The sequence below is a fragment of the Schistocerca nitens genome, chromosome 9 (genome assembly GCF_023898315.1).
Source record: "Schistocerca nitens isolate TAMUIC-IGC-003100 chromosome 9, iqSchNite1.1, whole genome shotgun sequence".
NCBI lineage: Eukaryota > Metazoa > Arthropoda > Insecta > Orthoptera > Acrididae > Schistocerca > Schistocerca nitens.
This window is the reverse complement of record NC_064622.1, coordinates 83334931-83352209: the sequence shown is the minus strand read 5'-3', so window position 1 is coordinate 83352209 and position 17279 is coordinate 83334931. Positions and strand designations below refer to the sequence as shown.

The 17279-nt window shown below is 43.8% G+C and overlaps 1 protein-coding gene across 2 annotated transcripts in view; it reads right to left on the bottom strand.

The window, feature by feature from the left end:
- LOC126203247 (eukaryotic translation initiation factor 4E transporter) overlaps positions 1 to 17279 on the bottom strand; it is a 282811-nt gene that overhangs the window by 162860 nt on the left and 102672 nt on the right. The gene's annotated exons all lie outside the window — the stretch shown is intronic.

The window sequence follows — 17279 nt, the reverse complement described above, 5'->3', positions numbered from 1 at the left end:
AAGGTAATGGGCACTACGCTGAGGAAGTTGAAACTAAGTCAGAGAAACAAGAAACTTTACAATGATGAAACCGTATGGGCTCTACTGTGTCAGAATTTATCAATTTCAACAATACTATGGGATGTCTATTAGGAATAATTATAATTTGTTCAGAATGAGGTAGGCAATATGGGCTACCTTCTTTCATAAACTTAACACAAACTAATATACCAACTTTGCCTTCCCCAATTAGATTCATGATGCAGGTATATCAATGGCCAATACTCAAATACTTCATATGGCCATGAACATTTGGTCTCAGAAACAGTCAAAGAAGTCAAAGCCCATTTACAGAGACATGGCACATCCTGAAAGTGTCTACGCAGGCAGACTGAATCCAAATGAGTCCATCTCGTATGGAATCACATGTCGGAAAAATGTTTGTGGCTAGGAAGACACTTGATGCTTTTAATGATAGGAATATTGGTAGGGTGAAAGTGCTACCGCATACGGGAATTATGTGTGGAGTAAACTGCATCAGAACTGGTGAGCCATATATATATAAAAAAACAAAGATTATGTGACTTACCGAACGAAAGCGCTGGCAGGTCGATGGACACACAAACAAACACAAAATTCAAGCTTTCGCAACAAACTGTTGCCTCATCAGGAAAGAGGGAAGGAGAGGGAAAGACGAAAGGGTGTGGATTTTAAGGGAGAGGGTAAGGAGTCATTCCAATCCCAGGAGCGGAAAGACTTACCTTAGGGGGAAAAAAGGACAGGTATACACTCGCGCGCGCACACACACACGTATCCATCCGCACACACACAGACACAAGCAGACATCTGGAAAAGCAAACTCTTTGCCTTTACAAATGCCTGCCCGTGTCTGCACATGTGCGGACGGACGAGGCAACAGTCCGCCGCGAAAGCCTGAACCCTGTGTGCATGCCCGTGCTTGCCCGCGTGTCCATCGACCCACCAGCACCCCCGCTCGGCAAGTCACATCATCTGTGTATGTTTGTGTTTGTTTGTGTGTCTATCGGCCTGCCAGCGCTTTCGTTCGGTAAGTCACCTCATCTTTGTTTTTATATATAATTTTTCCCACGTGGAATGTTTCCTTAAGATGATGCGACCCACCAAACGAAAGCGCTGGCAGGCCGATAGACACACAAACAAACACAAACACGCACACAAAATTCAAGCCCTCGCAACAAACTGCCGCCCCATCAGGAAATAGGGAAGGAGAGGGAAAGACGAAAGGATGCGGGTCCTAAGGGAGAGGGCAAGGAGTCACTCCGATCCCGGGAGCGAAAAGACCCACCTTAGGGGGAAAAAAGGACGGGCACGCACTCGCACGCACACACACAAGCAGACACATTTAAAGACAAAGAGTTTGGGCAGAGATGTCAGTCGAGGCGGAAGTGCAGAGGCAAAGATGTTGTTGAATGACAGGTGAGGTATGAGTGGCGGCAACTTGAAATTAGCGGAGATTGAGGCCTGGTGGGTAATGGGAAGAGAGGATATATTGAAGAGCAAGTTCCCATCTCTGGAGTTCGGATAGGTTGGTGTTGGTGGGAAGTATCCAGATAACCCGGACGGTGTAACACTGTGCCAAGATGTGCTGGGAGATCCTGGGTTCGAGTCCCAGTCGGGGAACACATTTTCATCTGTCCCCGTTGACGTATGTCAATGCCTGTAAGCACCTAAGGGTGTTCATTTCATAGTAATTTCATTCTAACGAGCTGCATGATCACCGATGGTATCTGTTCTTTCGGACATGTCCAAAAGAACAGATACCATCTCAGTATATGATTAGAATTTATCCGTACTAAATGATCAAGAGGACGATATAAGATGTGGCCCAGCTTATGAGTGATTAAAAATAAGACATACAGGATGATTATAATTAAAACTCCAGTAGTTGAAACTGGTCCCCATGAAAAACAAGCAGTCATAGGACAAAAACTTAGTGGAAACAACCGTAAGGACACGCGGTAGAAAAGTAACATATAAATCACCAAAAGTAACATTTTAATTTCCACATGGGAGGCTATCAATTAACTGCATACCAGATTAGAAACATTGCTCACAATGTTATGACAGCCAGGAACTGCACCATTTCACAACTGTTCACAGCACTTTTCAAACATTGGACCATGGAATGTTTAGCTGTCGTGACAGTTCACGCACTGCTTTGTGATTGCACATTGCATCCAGTATTCTCTGCCATGTCAACAGTAACTTCTTTAAAAATTTGTGGTGCAATTGGCCATATGCCTCTCCCATGCGGAATTCCCAAATTGCCAGTTAATTTGAACTTCAAAATCTTTCTTCAACTTCTGTGCGGAAAGAGAACCCTCTTTATTTTCCTTTAATGCATTGATATTCATGTACGGCAGCAGAAGCAGCACTATTGCTGATTTGACACAACAGCTTTATAAGTAAAGCACTGCTCACCTTGTTCAGACTCTTTGACTACCTGCACCTGTAATGCACATGATGCTAGTGTTTCAACCCTACTTCAACAGACCAGTACTGGCAGCAAATCATGACAGTAACACTACCAACAATGTGAATCCAGCAGCACACAGTCTGGAGATTATTCCTATGAAGCTGGGTACCCAAATGGTAAATAGTTTCCCGCCCACACTGCCTCAAGTAGTGTAAATTTACTAACAACCACCATGTATATTAAGGAAGCTTCAGTCATTTGAAACAGTCAGATTTTCAGGGAGTTGCAACATATGTATACTGAGTCTACTGAACTGAAATAGAAACAAATACAATTGAAATTATTTTGAAAAGGCACAAAAAAATTACACAAAATTGATTAAAATATTGTATTTCCCAAACCAATGGCTGAACTGCAATTACTTCTGTTCAATACACTAAGAACATAACTTTTAATGTTCTGCGGAAGATTCATATCCGTTGCTACAGTGGTTTCTGAAATACAGGGAAGTCATGCAATGAAATTTTAATCTTGTTAATAGAGGGCATTTCATCTATCCTTAATCAACAGTATGGTAACAGGCAGTATTAATGAAGTTCCCACAACTTATGTTTGATATAAACAACTTCCCCAGCAGACTTAGCCACATCTTCAGATATCAGAGACATGGCTTGATCCATTGCTCTTACCTGCAATTCAGGTATGGCAAAATAGTAAATAGTCTAGCATTTCACTCCACAAATGATTTCATATATGCTGTTAGTTTTGCCCACAATGATGGAAGAAACTGTACTTTCAAATGAGTTTTGTAGAACTTAAAATGCCTTGGCAACTTTTTAAACAAAACAACTGCCAGAATCAAGAAGTAAGAAACACTGTACGCCAAGTTTGGCTATCATTAATAGAAAAACAGGTTTTTTGACAGAATTAAAAATATGAGCAGCAGAGTGAAGTAGAAAGACATGCATCAAAGTAGTAGTAGTTGTTGTTGTTGTCTTCAGTCCTGAGACTGGTTTGATGCAGCTCTCCATGCTACTCTATCCTGTGCAAGCTTCTTCATCTCCCAGTACCTACAGCAGCCTACATCCTTCTGATTCTGCTTAGTGTATTCATCTCTTGGTCTCCCTCTACGATTTTTACCCTCCACGCTGCCCTCCAATACTAAATTGGTGATCCCTTGATGCCTCAGAACATGTCCTACCACCCGATCCCTTCCTCTAGTCAAATTGTGCCACAAACTCCTCTTTTCCCCAATTCTATTCAATACCTCCTCATTAGTTGTGTGATCTACCCATCAAATCTTCAGCATTCTTCTGTAGCACCACATTTCGAAAGCATCTATTCCATGTTTCACTTCCATACGTGGCTACACTCCATACAAATACTTTCAGAAACTACTTCCCGACACTTAAATCTATACTTTATGTTAACAAATTTCTCTTCTTCAGAGAGACTTTCCTTGCCATTGCCAGTCTACATTTTATATCCTCTCTACTTCGACCATCATCAGTTATTTTGCTCCCCAAATAGCAAAACTCCTTTACTACTTTAAAGTGTCATTTCCTAATCTAATTTTCTCAGCATCACGCGATTTAATTCGACTACACTCCATTATCTTTGTTTGCTTTTGTTGATGTTCATCTTCTATCCTCCCTTCAAGACACTCTCCATTCCGTTCAATTGCTCTTCCAGGTCCTTCGCTGTCTGACAGAATTACAATCTCATTGGCAAACCTCAAAGTTTTTATTTCTTCTCCATTGCTAGAAACGTAGGTTTGCCTTTCCTTAATCTAGCTTCTAAGATAAGTCATAGGGTCAGTATTGCCTCATGTGTTCCCTTATTTCTACGGAATCCAAACTGATCTTTCCCGAGGCCGGCTTCTACCAGTTTTTCCATTCGTCTGTAAAGAATTCATGTTAGTATTTTGCAGCTGTGACTTATTAAACTGATAGTTCGGTAATTTTCACATCTGTCAACACCTGTTTTCTTTGGGATTGGAATTATTATATTCTTCTTGGAGTCTGAGGGTATTTCACCTGTCTCGTACATTTTGCTCACCAGATGATAAAGTTTTGTCAGGGCTGGCTCTCCCAAGGCTGTCAGTAGTTCTAATGGAATGTTGTCTACTCCAGGGGCCTTGTTTCTTCAACTTAGGTCTTTCAGTGCTGTATCAAATTCTTCACGCAGTATCATATCTCCCATTTCATCTTCATCTACATCCTCTTCTCTTTCTATAACATCGCCTTTGTATAGTCTCTCTATATACTCCTTCCACCTTTCTGCTTTCCCTTCTTTACTTAGAACTGGGTTTCCATCTCAGCTCTTGATATTCATGCAAGTGGTTCTCTTTTCTCCAAACGTATCTTTGATTTTATTGTAGGCAGTATCTATCTTACCCCCTAGTGAGATAAGCCTCTACATCCTTACATTTGTCCTCTAGCCATCCCTGTTTAGCCATTTTGCACTTCCTGTCGATCTCATTTTTGAGAAGTTTGTATACCTTTTTGCCTGCTTCATTTACTGCATTTTTATATTTTCTCCTTTCATCAACTAAATTCAATACTACTTCTGTCATCCAAGGATTTCTACTACCCCTCGTCTTTTTACCTACTTGATCCTCTGCTGCTTTCACTACTTCATCCCTCAAAGCTACCCATTCTTCTTCTACTGTATTTCTTTCCCCATTCCTGTCAACTGTTCCCTTATGCTCTCCCTGAAACTCTGTACAACATCTGTTTCTTTCAGTTAATCCAGGTCCCAGCTCCTTAAATTCCCACCTTTTTGCAGTTTCTTCAGTTTTAATCTACAGTTCATAACCAATAGATTGTGGTCGGAGTCCACATCTACCCCTGGAAATGTCTTACAATTTATAACCTGGTTCCTGAATCTTTGTCTTACCATTATATAATCAATCTGAAACCTATCAGCATCTCCAGGCTTCTTCCATGTATACAACTGTCTTTTATAATTCTTGAACCAAGTGTTTGCTATTATTAAGTTGTGCTCTGTGCAAAATTCTACCAGGCAGCTTCCTCTTTCATTTCTCACCTCCAATCCATATTCACCTACTACGTTTCCTTCTCTTCCTTTTCCTACTATCGATTTCCAGTCACCCATGACTATTAAATTTTCGTCTCCCTTCATTATCTGAATAATTTCTTTTATCTCATCATACATTTCTTCCATTTCTTCATCATCTGCAGAGCTAGTTGGCATATACACTTTTACTACTGTCGTAGGCGTGGGTTTCGTGTCTATCTTGGCTACAATAATGCGTTCACTATGTTGTTTGTAGTAGCTTACCCGAACTATTTTTTTATTCATTATTGAACCTACTCCTGCATTGCCCCTATTTGATTTTGTATTTATAACCCTGTATTCACCTGACCGAAAGTCTTGTCCCTCCTGCCACCGAACTTCGCTAATTCCCACTATATCTAACTTTAACCTATCCATTTCCCTTTTTAAATTCTCTAACCTACCTGCCACACCAAGTAACAAACAAAAACATCTAAAGCAATGGGGAATGTAATCCTGGCACAATTTAAAGTAATTGTATGAACCATCTCTGGCACGGGTATCGGGTAAGAGTGTGGAATGAATTATTTTTCATTCCCCAGGATGTCTGTGAAGTTGTTATTGAGGAAGATCTGATGATTTAAGTATTAATGAAGTGGAACGATGTTTGACTTCCACCTGAACTTTAATTTCCTTTCGAAGTTTATCGTTTGTTTCCTGTTCCGAGTGTTCAATGTACATATTGAATAAAATGGGGATAGGTTATAACCCTTTCTTCGTTCACTTCTCAACTAATGCTCCCTTTCATAACCATGGAGCAATGAAGTGTGATAGATACAGACTTTGAAGTACGATACTGAGGCGACTGAAGCTGCCTGTTGTAAGTATACAGGTTGCTCATGTGTGTGTGTGTGGGGGGGGGGGGGGAAGGAGAGAGAGAGAGAGAGAGAGAGAGAGAGAGAGAAGAAAGATACAAGTCATGGCAGTGCAGTAGTAGCAAAAACCCGCAATTAGAAGTGTTTTTGGTCAGAATACGAAAATCTCATGCATAAGAAAGAACAGAAGTGAAGGCAGACTGAAGATTAATGCAGTATAAACCTTTTTTAAATTTTTGGCATAAAAAGTAACTAAGGAAGTTACTAATCTTTCTTCACAACAGAGCTCCCTCAGAATTCTAGTAATACTATCAGGTATTGGGAAGTACATACATTACAGCTCAATGAATGTAGGCCTGTGATAATGAAACTTCGTGATGGTCAACATTTTCCCAACAATGGCAGGAACTTTGGTTGATGACATCTGCATTCTGGCAGTTGAAAAATGTTCCACCTCATGATCAGTCTGCAAATGCATGCTGCACAGTTTCTTCACCCAAGGAAAGAGAAAGATGGCACTAGGTGCCTTATCATGAAAAAACAAGGATGGCGCAAAATCTGATAGCCTGAACAAGCAGCATATGACTAACACAGAATTAGCTGGGATATTATCACCTCCCCCACCCCTCCCCATACTAGCTCCCTGGAATACTTCGTTGCAACAATCTACCTTAATATCTTCAAAATATTTCGGTAGTATGCCCTTATTGTGTCTGCCCATTTATGTTTGAATATATACCATCCCAGTCTCAAAAACTTCTATGCATCACCTTGCTTAATGACAGTTAGCACTTCAAACAATGGAAAATCCAGGATGGAATGTAACAATACGAGAGAAGGAAAGTTGCTACTCAACATATAGCGGAGATGCTGAGCTGCGATAGGCACAATAAAAAGATTCACACAAACATAGCTTTCAGCCATTAAGGCCTTTGTCAGCAGTAGACACACATACACAAATGTACGCGTGCGCGCGCACTCTCTCTCTCTCTCTCTCTCACTCACGCACACGCAATCTCTGAGAGCTGAAACTACACTGCGAGCAGCAGCACCAGTGCATGATGGGAGTGGTGACTGGGTGGGGGTAAGGAGGAAGCTGGGGCAGGGGGGATACTATGGTGGGAGCGGCAGAGAGTCAAGTGTTGCAGTTTAGACGGAGGGTAGGAGAGAAGGTGCGGAGGGGGGAGGGGGGTAACTAGCGGAAAGGAGAGAAATAAAAATAAAAGAAATTAAAAGACTGGGTGTGGCGGTGAAATGACAGCTGTGTAGTGCTGGAATGGGAACAGGGAGGGGGCTGGATGGGTGAGGACTATGACTAACTTAAGGTTGAGGCCAGGAGGGTTATGGGAGCGTAGGATGTATTGCAGGGAAAGTTCCCACCTGCACAATTCAGAAAAGCTGGTGTTGGTGGGAAGGATCCACATGGCACAGGCTGTGAAGCAGTCATTGAGATGAGGGGTATCACGTTTGGCAGCGTGTTCAATGGAAAATCCAGGATGGAATGTAACAATACGAGAGAAGGAAAGTTGCTACTCAACATATAGCGGAGATGCTGAGCTGCGATAGGCACAATAAAAAGATTCACACAAACAGGGTGATCCACTTGTTTTTTGGCCACAGTTTGTCAGTGGCCGTTCATGCGGACAGACAGCTTGTTGGTTGTCGTGCCTACATAGAATGCAGCACAGTGGTTGCAGCTTAGCTTGTAGATCACATGACTAGTTTCACAGGTAACCCTGCCTTTGATGTGATAGGTAATGTTAGTGACCGGACTGGAGTAGGTGGTGGTAGGAGGATGCATGGGACAGGTCTTGCATCTAGGTCTATTACAGGGGTATGAGCCATGAGGTGAGGGATTGGGAGCAGGGGTTGTGTAAGGATGATCTAGTATATTGTGTAGGTTCGGTGGACGGCGGAATACCACGGTAGGAGGGGGTGGGAAGGATAGTGGGTAGGACATTTCTCATTTCAGGGCACGATGTGTGGTAATCGAAACCCTGGTGGAGAATGTAATTCAGATGCTCCAGTCCCAGATGGTACTGAGTTATGAAGCGAATGCTCCTCTGTGGCCGGACTGTGGGATTTTGGGAGGTGGTGGGAGACTGGAAAGATAAGGCATGGGAGATTTGTTTTGTACAAGGATGGGAGGATAATTACTGTCAGTGGAGACTTCAGTGAGACCCTCGGCATATTTAGAGAGGGACTGCTCGTCACTGCAGATGCGACGACCATGGGTGGCTAGACTATACAGAAGGGACTTCTTGGTATGAAACGGGTGGCAGCTGGCGAAGTGGAGGTATTGCTGGAGGTTAGTAGGTTTGATATGGACGGAGGTACTGATGTAGCCATCTCTGAGGCGGAGGTCAACATCTAGGAAGGTTGCTTGTTGGGCTGAGTAGGACCAGGTGAAGCAAATGGGGGAGTAGTAGTTGAGGGTCTGGAGGAATGTGAATAAGGTGTCCTCACCTTCAATCCAGCACTAGACAGCCGTCATTTCACTGCCACACCCAGTCTTGTAATTTCTTTTATTTTCATTTTTATTTCTCTCCTTTCTGCTACTTATCCCCTCCCCCCCTCCGCACCTTCTCTCCTACCCTCCGTCTAAACTGCAACACTTCACTGTAGGCCACTCCCTCCATACTATCACCCCTCCTTCCTGCCCCAGCCTCCTCCTCACCCCCACCCAGCCACCACTCCCGTCATGCACTGGTGCTGCTGCTCGCAGTGTAGTTTCAGTTCTCTGAGACTGCAGATGTGTGTGCTAGTTGTGTGTGTGTGTACTGCTGACAAAGGCCTTAATGGCCAAAAGTTGTGATGGTGTGAATCTTTTTATTGTGCCTATCGCGGCTCAGCATCTCCGCTATATGGTCAGTAGCAACTTTCCTTCTCTCGTATTGTTACAGTTAGCACTTCACATATTTTAGTGATAGTAAATCCATGCTTCCACTCCCTGCTTTGCTTTTTTGTCTCGTGTCTTGTTTTTAGAGCACAAAAACAACTGGGGGTCATACGCTCCATGTCAAAACTGTAGAACGTGAAGACAAAGGGAGGAATTAAAAAGGACTACACATCAATCACAATCAACAGAAGTGAAGACAGCTAAAAACAGGGATGTCGAGAAAGGTCTATGAAATACATCAGAGAGAAACAGGAGTCCAGAACTAAAAATTAAGTGGCCTTCGCCATATTGCTAAGATGGATAAAAAGTAAAATGCGCATTGTTTGCTAGAACGGACGATAACTCAGATGGCAAACACAAACAGGAATTTAAGTGGTTAAGAAAGGGCATTCCACCAAGAAATGCCGGATAGTCAAAAGTTGAGCGCAATGTGCACGGAGTTGTGGAGAGCACCACTTAATAAACGGTGATGGCTAAGACGACAGTGCCCAATAAGTAACCTAGTTAAAATGATGATCTCGCGGCAAGAGGTCGTCCAAGCTGCTAGGAGAGGCTTAATAACCCAGAGGTTGTTCCCATGAAGGGAGAACCAGTGATGATGCCAAAGTGGCACCACCTGCTGCCGGACGGCAACACAGATCACTGGAGGAAATGTAAGAACTAACGGCTGAGATACAGGGACTGCAGCCTTGGCAGCAGTGTCAGCAGCCTCGTTTCCTGTCAGACCAATGTGACCACAAACCCACTCAAACATAACAGTGACTCCATCAAAGGCGAGGAAGTGACAGCTTTTCTGGACCCATTGTACTAAGGGATGGACACTGTACAGCACGCATAGGCTTTGAAGGGCACTGACATGTCATAGTGATACAGCATTTGTCCATGGTTATTAGGTGGCTTAAAGATTCATTTGGAGTGGTCCGATACAGCTGCAACATTTCCACTGTTGCCTCAATTCAGCAGGCCTTCTGAATAGGAGTAATCAGTCACAGTCCCCCGCAGGCTGCGACCTTAGTCATTTGATCTTTGCTGTTTCGAGAGCTATCTTACCTGTTGTAAATTTAATGAATCAAACTAATTTTTAGTTTCAGTCACTGCTTCAGAAAATGTGTGAGGAGAGTGTTCCGAGGGAACTAGTGTCTCCTACTTTTTAATAAGATCACTTGTTCCACACTGAGATCTTCACCTCTTATTTCTGTTTCAATGAATAAGTGATCACTATGCCATTTGACATGTTTTTTTGTAAATTTACAGTTCCTCTTAGTTCGAAGTTCAACAGCACCTACATACTTCGTAACACTTTGCTTTGTGAAGGGGAACACCATTACTTCAATCTTTATATAGCTTCTGATGCTCCTGTGCCGAGACACATTTGAGTTGGAATTTTAATAACGAACATGTCGCATCTATGTCTGTGGAGGAGACTTTAAAAATGTCTGCTGCTATGGAACTGAGCTGCAGCTTAGAAAAAAATTGAGTTTTAAGCTTTTATTTATGCTACTCAGTGTTGCCAATGACTTACTGCTTGCCTCCCTAGTTACCTTTATATTTCTTTACACAATATCAAAAATTGCTCCAAATAGATACTTACCCATTAGAACAGCCACATGTTAAGCATCACAATTTAGCTATTATTAAGATGGGCCAAATCAAATGGTGCTCACTAGGCACTAATACTAGTGTTGCAGATGGTACCTATAGAAGGCCGGACTATACAAATCAATATACAACATAGCTTCATGTCCAATACTGCAACAAGAGCATGATGTGTGAACACTGTAGTTGTTAGGGTTTTATGCCTCTTTGGCTAACATTAAGTTTTGATTATCAACAGCCTGTACCATTACAATTAAACAACACTATCACACAGCCCAGTTTACATAAATGTCAATTACATCAGAAGCTATCATACTACCAAGATTTTCTTTTATATTTTGTGAATTACTTTCTGTATTGAAATCTTAATTTTCGCAATACTATCTCCTGTTCATTTTTGCATATCTAGCCATGAATTTTAAGTATTTCTATATCTTAAAGTGTCACAACATCTTCAATTTATTACGATTAGAGTAGGGGTCAGGAACAGTGAAGTGGTGCTTGTGGGAGGGTACGGGGGCGAGGTGGAGAGAAGGTAGGGCAGATAGGTGCAATCTGAAGGTTAGAGGGGGAGGGGGTGTAGCGGAAAAGGAGGGAAGTAGAAAGACTGAGGGTGCCTAGGTTGAATAGAGGTATGTGTAATGCCAGAATGGGAACAGGGAAGGGGCTACATGGGTAAGAAAAATTACTGATGAAGGTCGAGGCCAGATGGGTTACGGGAACAATGGATATATTGCAGGGAGAGTTCCCACATGCACAATTTTCAGAGAAGCTGGCATTGGTCAGAAGGATCCAGATGGCACAGGCTGTGAAGCAATTACTGAAATGAATGTCATGCTGGGCAGCATGTTGAACAACGGGGTGTTCCAGCTGTTTCTTGGCCAGTTTGTTGGTGGCCACTACGCAGGCAGACAGCTTGTTTAAAGCATCTTCAGATTTGCTGCCGGATACTAAAATCAACTCTATTCAGTATTTCAGCGATCCATCTGCTCACCATCTTCAGAAGAATGCTGCTTCTGCTGCTGAGACCCGCTGAGAACTGATGCCCTATATAGGCCTCTGTACTGTACACAGAGGATGCGCTGCCCATCACAGTTGCTGCCCTCCAACCCTGGGTAGGTAGTGCCACCCTTAGAAGAACACTGGCAGCAACAATATATCGCACTCTGAAATGATTTTCAAACACACTGACTGGTCGCACCGAAGAACATTCTGTTTTGATGTGGGATAGTACAGGATTCCACATCTTGCTGAGAGGAAACATACTGTCTATTAATCAAATTATCCACCAACGTAATTTCGAGTGGAATTTTTAAGGAAAATGGGTACTTGGAGAAGCAGATTTGTCGGGCTATGGTGTATGGACCATCACTGGAGGTGCATGAAGGGAAGCATAGATCGATGGCCTTTATTCCTTATGCTGGGGGCATACTGTTTATGACAGGAAGAATTTTAAGGAGTTTTAACATTAAGAGTGTGTTCCATCCACCTTCCAAGATGAGGGCACTACTCAGCTCTGTGAAAGATTATCTGGGCTCAACAAGCCTGGTGTATACAATGTTCTGTGTCCATGTGAGAACGCTTAAATTGGCCGTTCGATGACTTTCACAGTTCATGATAGGCGCGTGGAACACTGCCATCATATGAGGCTACAACAGCCAGAACAATCGGCGGTAGCAGAATACTGCTTAAGCAAGGGACAAAGTATGAAATTTGACAAAACTGTGATGGTTGCCAACACTTCCAAAAAATGGGACAGTGTTGATAACAGGCAACTGCAATTAGGTTGGCAGATAATTTGATTAATAGACACAATGGGTTTCTTTTTAGCAAGACGTGGAACACTGTACTGTCCCACATCAAAACTTAATGTTCTTCAGTGCAGCCAGTCCCAGTGTTCGAAAATTGTCTGAGTGCGATACATTGTTGCTGCCGGTGTTCTAAGGGTGGCACCACGTGCCCAGTCTTTCAGAGCAGCAACAGTGATGGGCAGTTTATGTGCCATGTACAATACGGAGGCCTATCTAGGATGTCAACTTGCAGCTTTGGCACTCAGAGGGACTTGGCAGCAGAAGCAGTTTCTCCTGAAAACGGCAAACTTCAGGGCACAACTTGGGGTAGTCTTAACGCTGGTGGACAATCTAATTCAGTTCCTCCAGTCCTGGATGGTACAGAGTAACGAGGAGAAAGCTGCTCTGTGGCTAGACAGTGGGACTTTGGGAGGTGGTGGGTGACTGGAAAGATAAGGCACAGGAGATCTGTTTTCGTACAAGGTTGGGAGGGTAATTATGGTCTGTGCAGGCCTCACTAAGACCCTCTGTAGATTTTGAGAGGGACTGATCGTTGCTTCAGATTTGACAGCCACAGGTGCTAGGCTGTATCGAAGGGACTTCCTGGTACTGAATGGGTGCAGCTGTCAAAGTGGAGGTATTGCTGGTGACTGATATGGTTTCTATGGAAAGAGGTACTGATGTAGCCCTCTTTGAGGTGGAGGTCAACATTGACAAAGGTGTCTTGTTGGTTTGAGTAGGACTAGGTGAAGAGAATGGAGGTGAAGATGTTGAGGTTCTGGAGGAATGTGGATATAGTGTCCTCACCCTCGAACCAGGTCACAAAGATGTCACCAGTGAATCTGAACCAGGTGAGAGGGTTTGGGAAGGATTCCTCTAGATGTACCATGTTGGCATAGGAAGGTGCCATGTGGACAGCCACTGCTGAACCCCGGATTTGTTTGTATGTAATACCTTTAAAGGAGACCTAATTGTGGGTTAAGATATGGTTGGTCAAGGTGACTAGTAAAGAGGTCGTTGGTCTGAAATCTATGGGGCAATGGGAAAGGCAGTGTTCATGGGCATTAGGAATGTTAGCGTAAAGGGAGGTGGCATGAATAGTGACAGCAGGGTACCATGTGGTAAAGGAACAGGAACTGCAGAGAGTTGGCGGAGGAAATGGTATCTTTTATATAGGAGGGTAGGTTGTGAGTAATAGGCTAAAGATGTTGGTCTAAGAGAGCAGAGTGTGTCTCATGGGGCACAGTCGGCCACAATGGTGCATCCTGGGTAGTTGGATTTATGGAATTTAAGACGCATGTAGAAGGAAGGAGCATGGGGACTGGCAGGGTTTGTAGGTGGATGAATTTGACAGCTGGCAGAGTTCTTCTGCCAGGTAATCCTTGTGGTTCAAAACAGTGGTTGATCCTTTGTAAGCAGCTAGGATTTTAAGTTTAGGTTCAGTTTTTAGATGGTGGATTGTGGTCCTTTCTGAGGATATAAAGTTAGTACACATATTGAGGAATTTGGGAAATGATAGTGAGGTGAGGTTGGAGTTAAGACATTCTGGAAAGTTAACAAGTGGTCATATGGGGGCAGTGGGGTTGGATCACAGTGGCTCGAGGAGTGAACTGAGCCAGGCAGCATTTTTTCCTTTCACTATCAGCGTACTCCCTCAGATTCCATTTTGTTTTCCCTCACTTCATCCTTCGTGATTTTTACAATGTGTTTTGGTGATTTTTGCCATTTTTTAAACATATTCTATGTTATTTAAATATTTTGTGTTTTTAACCACCACCATGGATACTTGCTTCATCTGTGTCAATACAGAAAATTTTCCTTATCCTCGCTGGAACCCACTCCCATATACTCTACCTGCATTATTGTTGGTTCATGGAATCCTGAAAATGTCCTTACCATCAAATTACCCATCTCTGGTTGCCACCTTTCCTTCCGCAGTGACCAATCTGTTCAGATTATGCCAATCTTTAACCCTAACCAACAGTCCCACAAAACCATAGCAATCAGGCCCAAACCACCTCGCAACACCTTCTCTCCATCCACAAATTATACTGTTACGCAATCCAAAATTCCTGGATCCCATAACACACACCCACTTTTGCCCTCCAGGAACTACAGCAGCATGTACAATGCAACCTCAAAACCTCTCCATCCTGTTCACTTCCTACTCCCACCTTTGACTACCACCACTATCCTCCACCTTTACAATCAATGACTCTGCCCCTTGGTCACTCATAGCTGACAAACCCTGTCTCGCAGACTTACTACATTACCCCACCCTCAAAAACTCACTCCCACCATCTCATCTCACAGAATCCAAAACCTAAACAGACCCAACACACGGTCATGATTCCTCCAAAAGACTTACCCATGTAGAAGTATCATTCCTTTCAAAGGCCTCACATTTTGCCCCACTCCCAAAATCCACCATGCAGGACTTAATAAAAATCTTTTCTGCTTCTCCTGCTCCTACAGTGAAAAACTTCACCACCAACCCTACTACTCACACCGCACCCAAAGCCAATGCTGAACTCTGCCTCACTCTTCATTCCTCCAGTCAACAGTGATCTGCCCCACTACCGCCAAGTCACTCCCCATGAACTTTACAGAATTTCTTAACTCTAGCCTCAACATCATTCCCAAATCCCAAACACGCATGCTAAGCTTACATCTGTAGAGAGAACCATAATCCACCATCTAAAAATTGATCCCAAACTTATAACCCTACCTGCTGACACGGGCTCCACCACTGTTATGAACCACAAGGATTACCTGTCAGAAGGACTCTGCCAGCTGTCAAATTCATCCACCTACAAACACTGCCAGTGAGCCCATTAGAGAAATCCAGTCTCTCCTCAAATCCTTAAGCCTATCTCAGAACCTCTCCCTGGAGTCCACCCTCTCATCACCCCTACTACTGCCCACACCTTCTACAAGCTTCCTAAACTCCATAAACCCAAACATCCAGAAAGCACCTTTGTGGCTGGTTACTGTGCCCCCTGAGAGACACTCTGCTCTCTTAGACCAACATCTTTAGCCTATTACTCACCACCTACGATTCTATATAAAATATACCAACCATTTCCTCCACCGACTCCACAGTTCCTGTTCCTTTACCATATGGTGCCCTACTTGTCACTATTGGTGCCACCGCCCTTTACAGTAACATCCCTAATGCCCATGGCATTATCGCTATTTAACACCACCTTTCCCTACACCCCACAAATCCCAAACTGACAACCTCCTCCCTAGTCACCATGACCAACTATATCTTCACCCACAATTACTTCTCCTTTGAAGTTATTACCTCCCAACAAACAAATCTGGGATACAGCTATGGGCACCCACATGGTACCATCCTATGCCAACCTATTCATGGGCCATCTAGAGGAATCCTTCCTAAACATCCAGAATCCCAAACCCTATCACCTAGTCCAGATTCACTAATGTGACATCTCTGTGACCTGGATCGAGGGCGATAACACCGTATACACATTCCTCCAGAACCTCAGTACCTCCTCCTCCATTCAGTTCACCTAGTCCTCCTCAAACCAACAAGACACTATTTCAAAGAGGGCAACATCAGTACCTCTATCCCTATCAAACCTACCAACCACCAGCAATACCTCCACTTCGACAGCTGCACCCATTCCTTACCAAGTACCACCTTCCATACAGCCTAGCCACCTGTGGCTGTCAAATCTGTAGCGACGAGCAGTCCCTCTCAAAATATACAGAGGATCTTGCTGAGGCCTGCACAGACAGTAATTATCCTCCCAATCTTGTACAAAAACATATCTGTGCTGTATCATTCCAGTCACCCACTACCTCCCAAAGTCTCACCATCTAGCCACAGCGAAGCATTCCCCTGGTTACTCCGAAAAACCCCAGGACTGCAGCAACTGAACCACATGCTCAGCCTAAGTCTCTACTACATCTCGCCATGCCCAGAAATGAGGAATGTCCTACCCACTACCATTTCCACCCCTCCCACAGTGGTATTCTGCTGCCCACTGAACCTACGGAATATCATTGTCCATACCTACACAACTTTGCTCCCAACCCCTTGCCTGATGGCTCATATCCCTGTAATAGACCTAGACACAAGACCTGTCCTATACAACCTCCCAGCACCATCTACTCCATTCCTGTCACAAACATCACCTATTCCCTCAAAGGCAGGGCTACCTATGAAACCAGTCATGTGATCTACCAGCTAGGCTGCAACCACTGATGCATTATACGTGGGCATGACAACCAACAAGCTGGGTGTCTGCATGAATGGCTACCAACAAACTGTTGCTGAGAAACAGCTGGACCAGGACTACCGTATTGCTGAGTATGCTACCCAACCAGACATTCTCGATTTCAGTGACTGCTTCACAGCCTCTGCCCTCTGGTTTGTTTCCCCCAACACCAGCTTTTCTGAATTACACAGGTGGGGATTCTCCCTCCAATAAATCCTACATTCCCGTAACTCTCCTGGCCTCAACCTTTGTCAGTCATTTTCCTTACCAATCTCACCACTTCCCTGTTCCCATGCCAGGACTACACAGCCCTCTATTTCGCTAATGCACCCTCTGTCTTTACTTCTCTCCTTTTCCACTAACCCCCCCCCCCCCCCCCCCCGGGTCCCATCTGACCCAACTACACCTAGCTGCCCTACA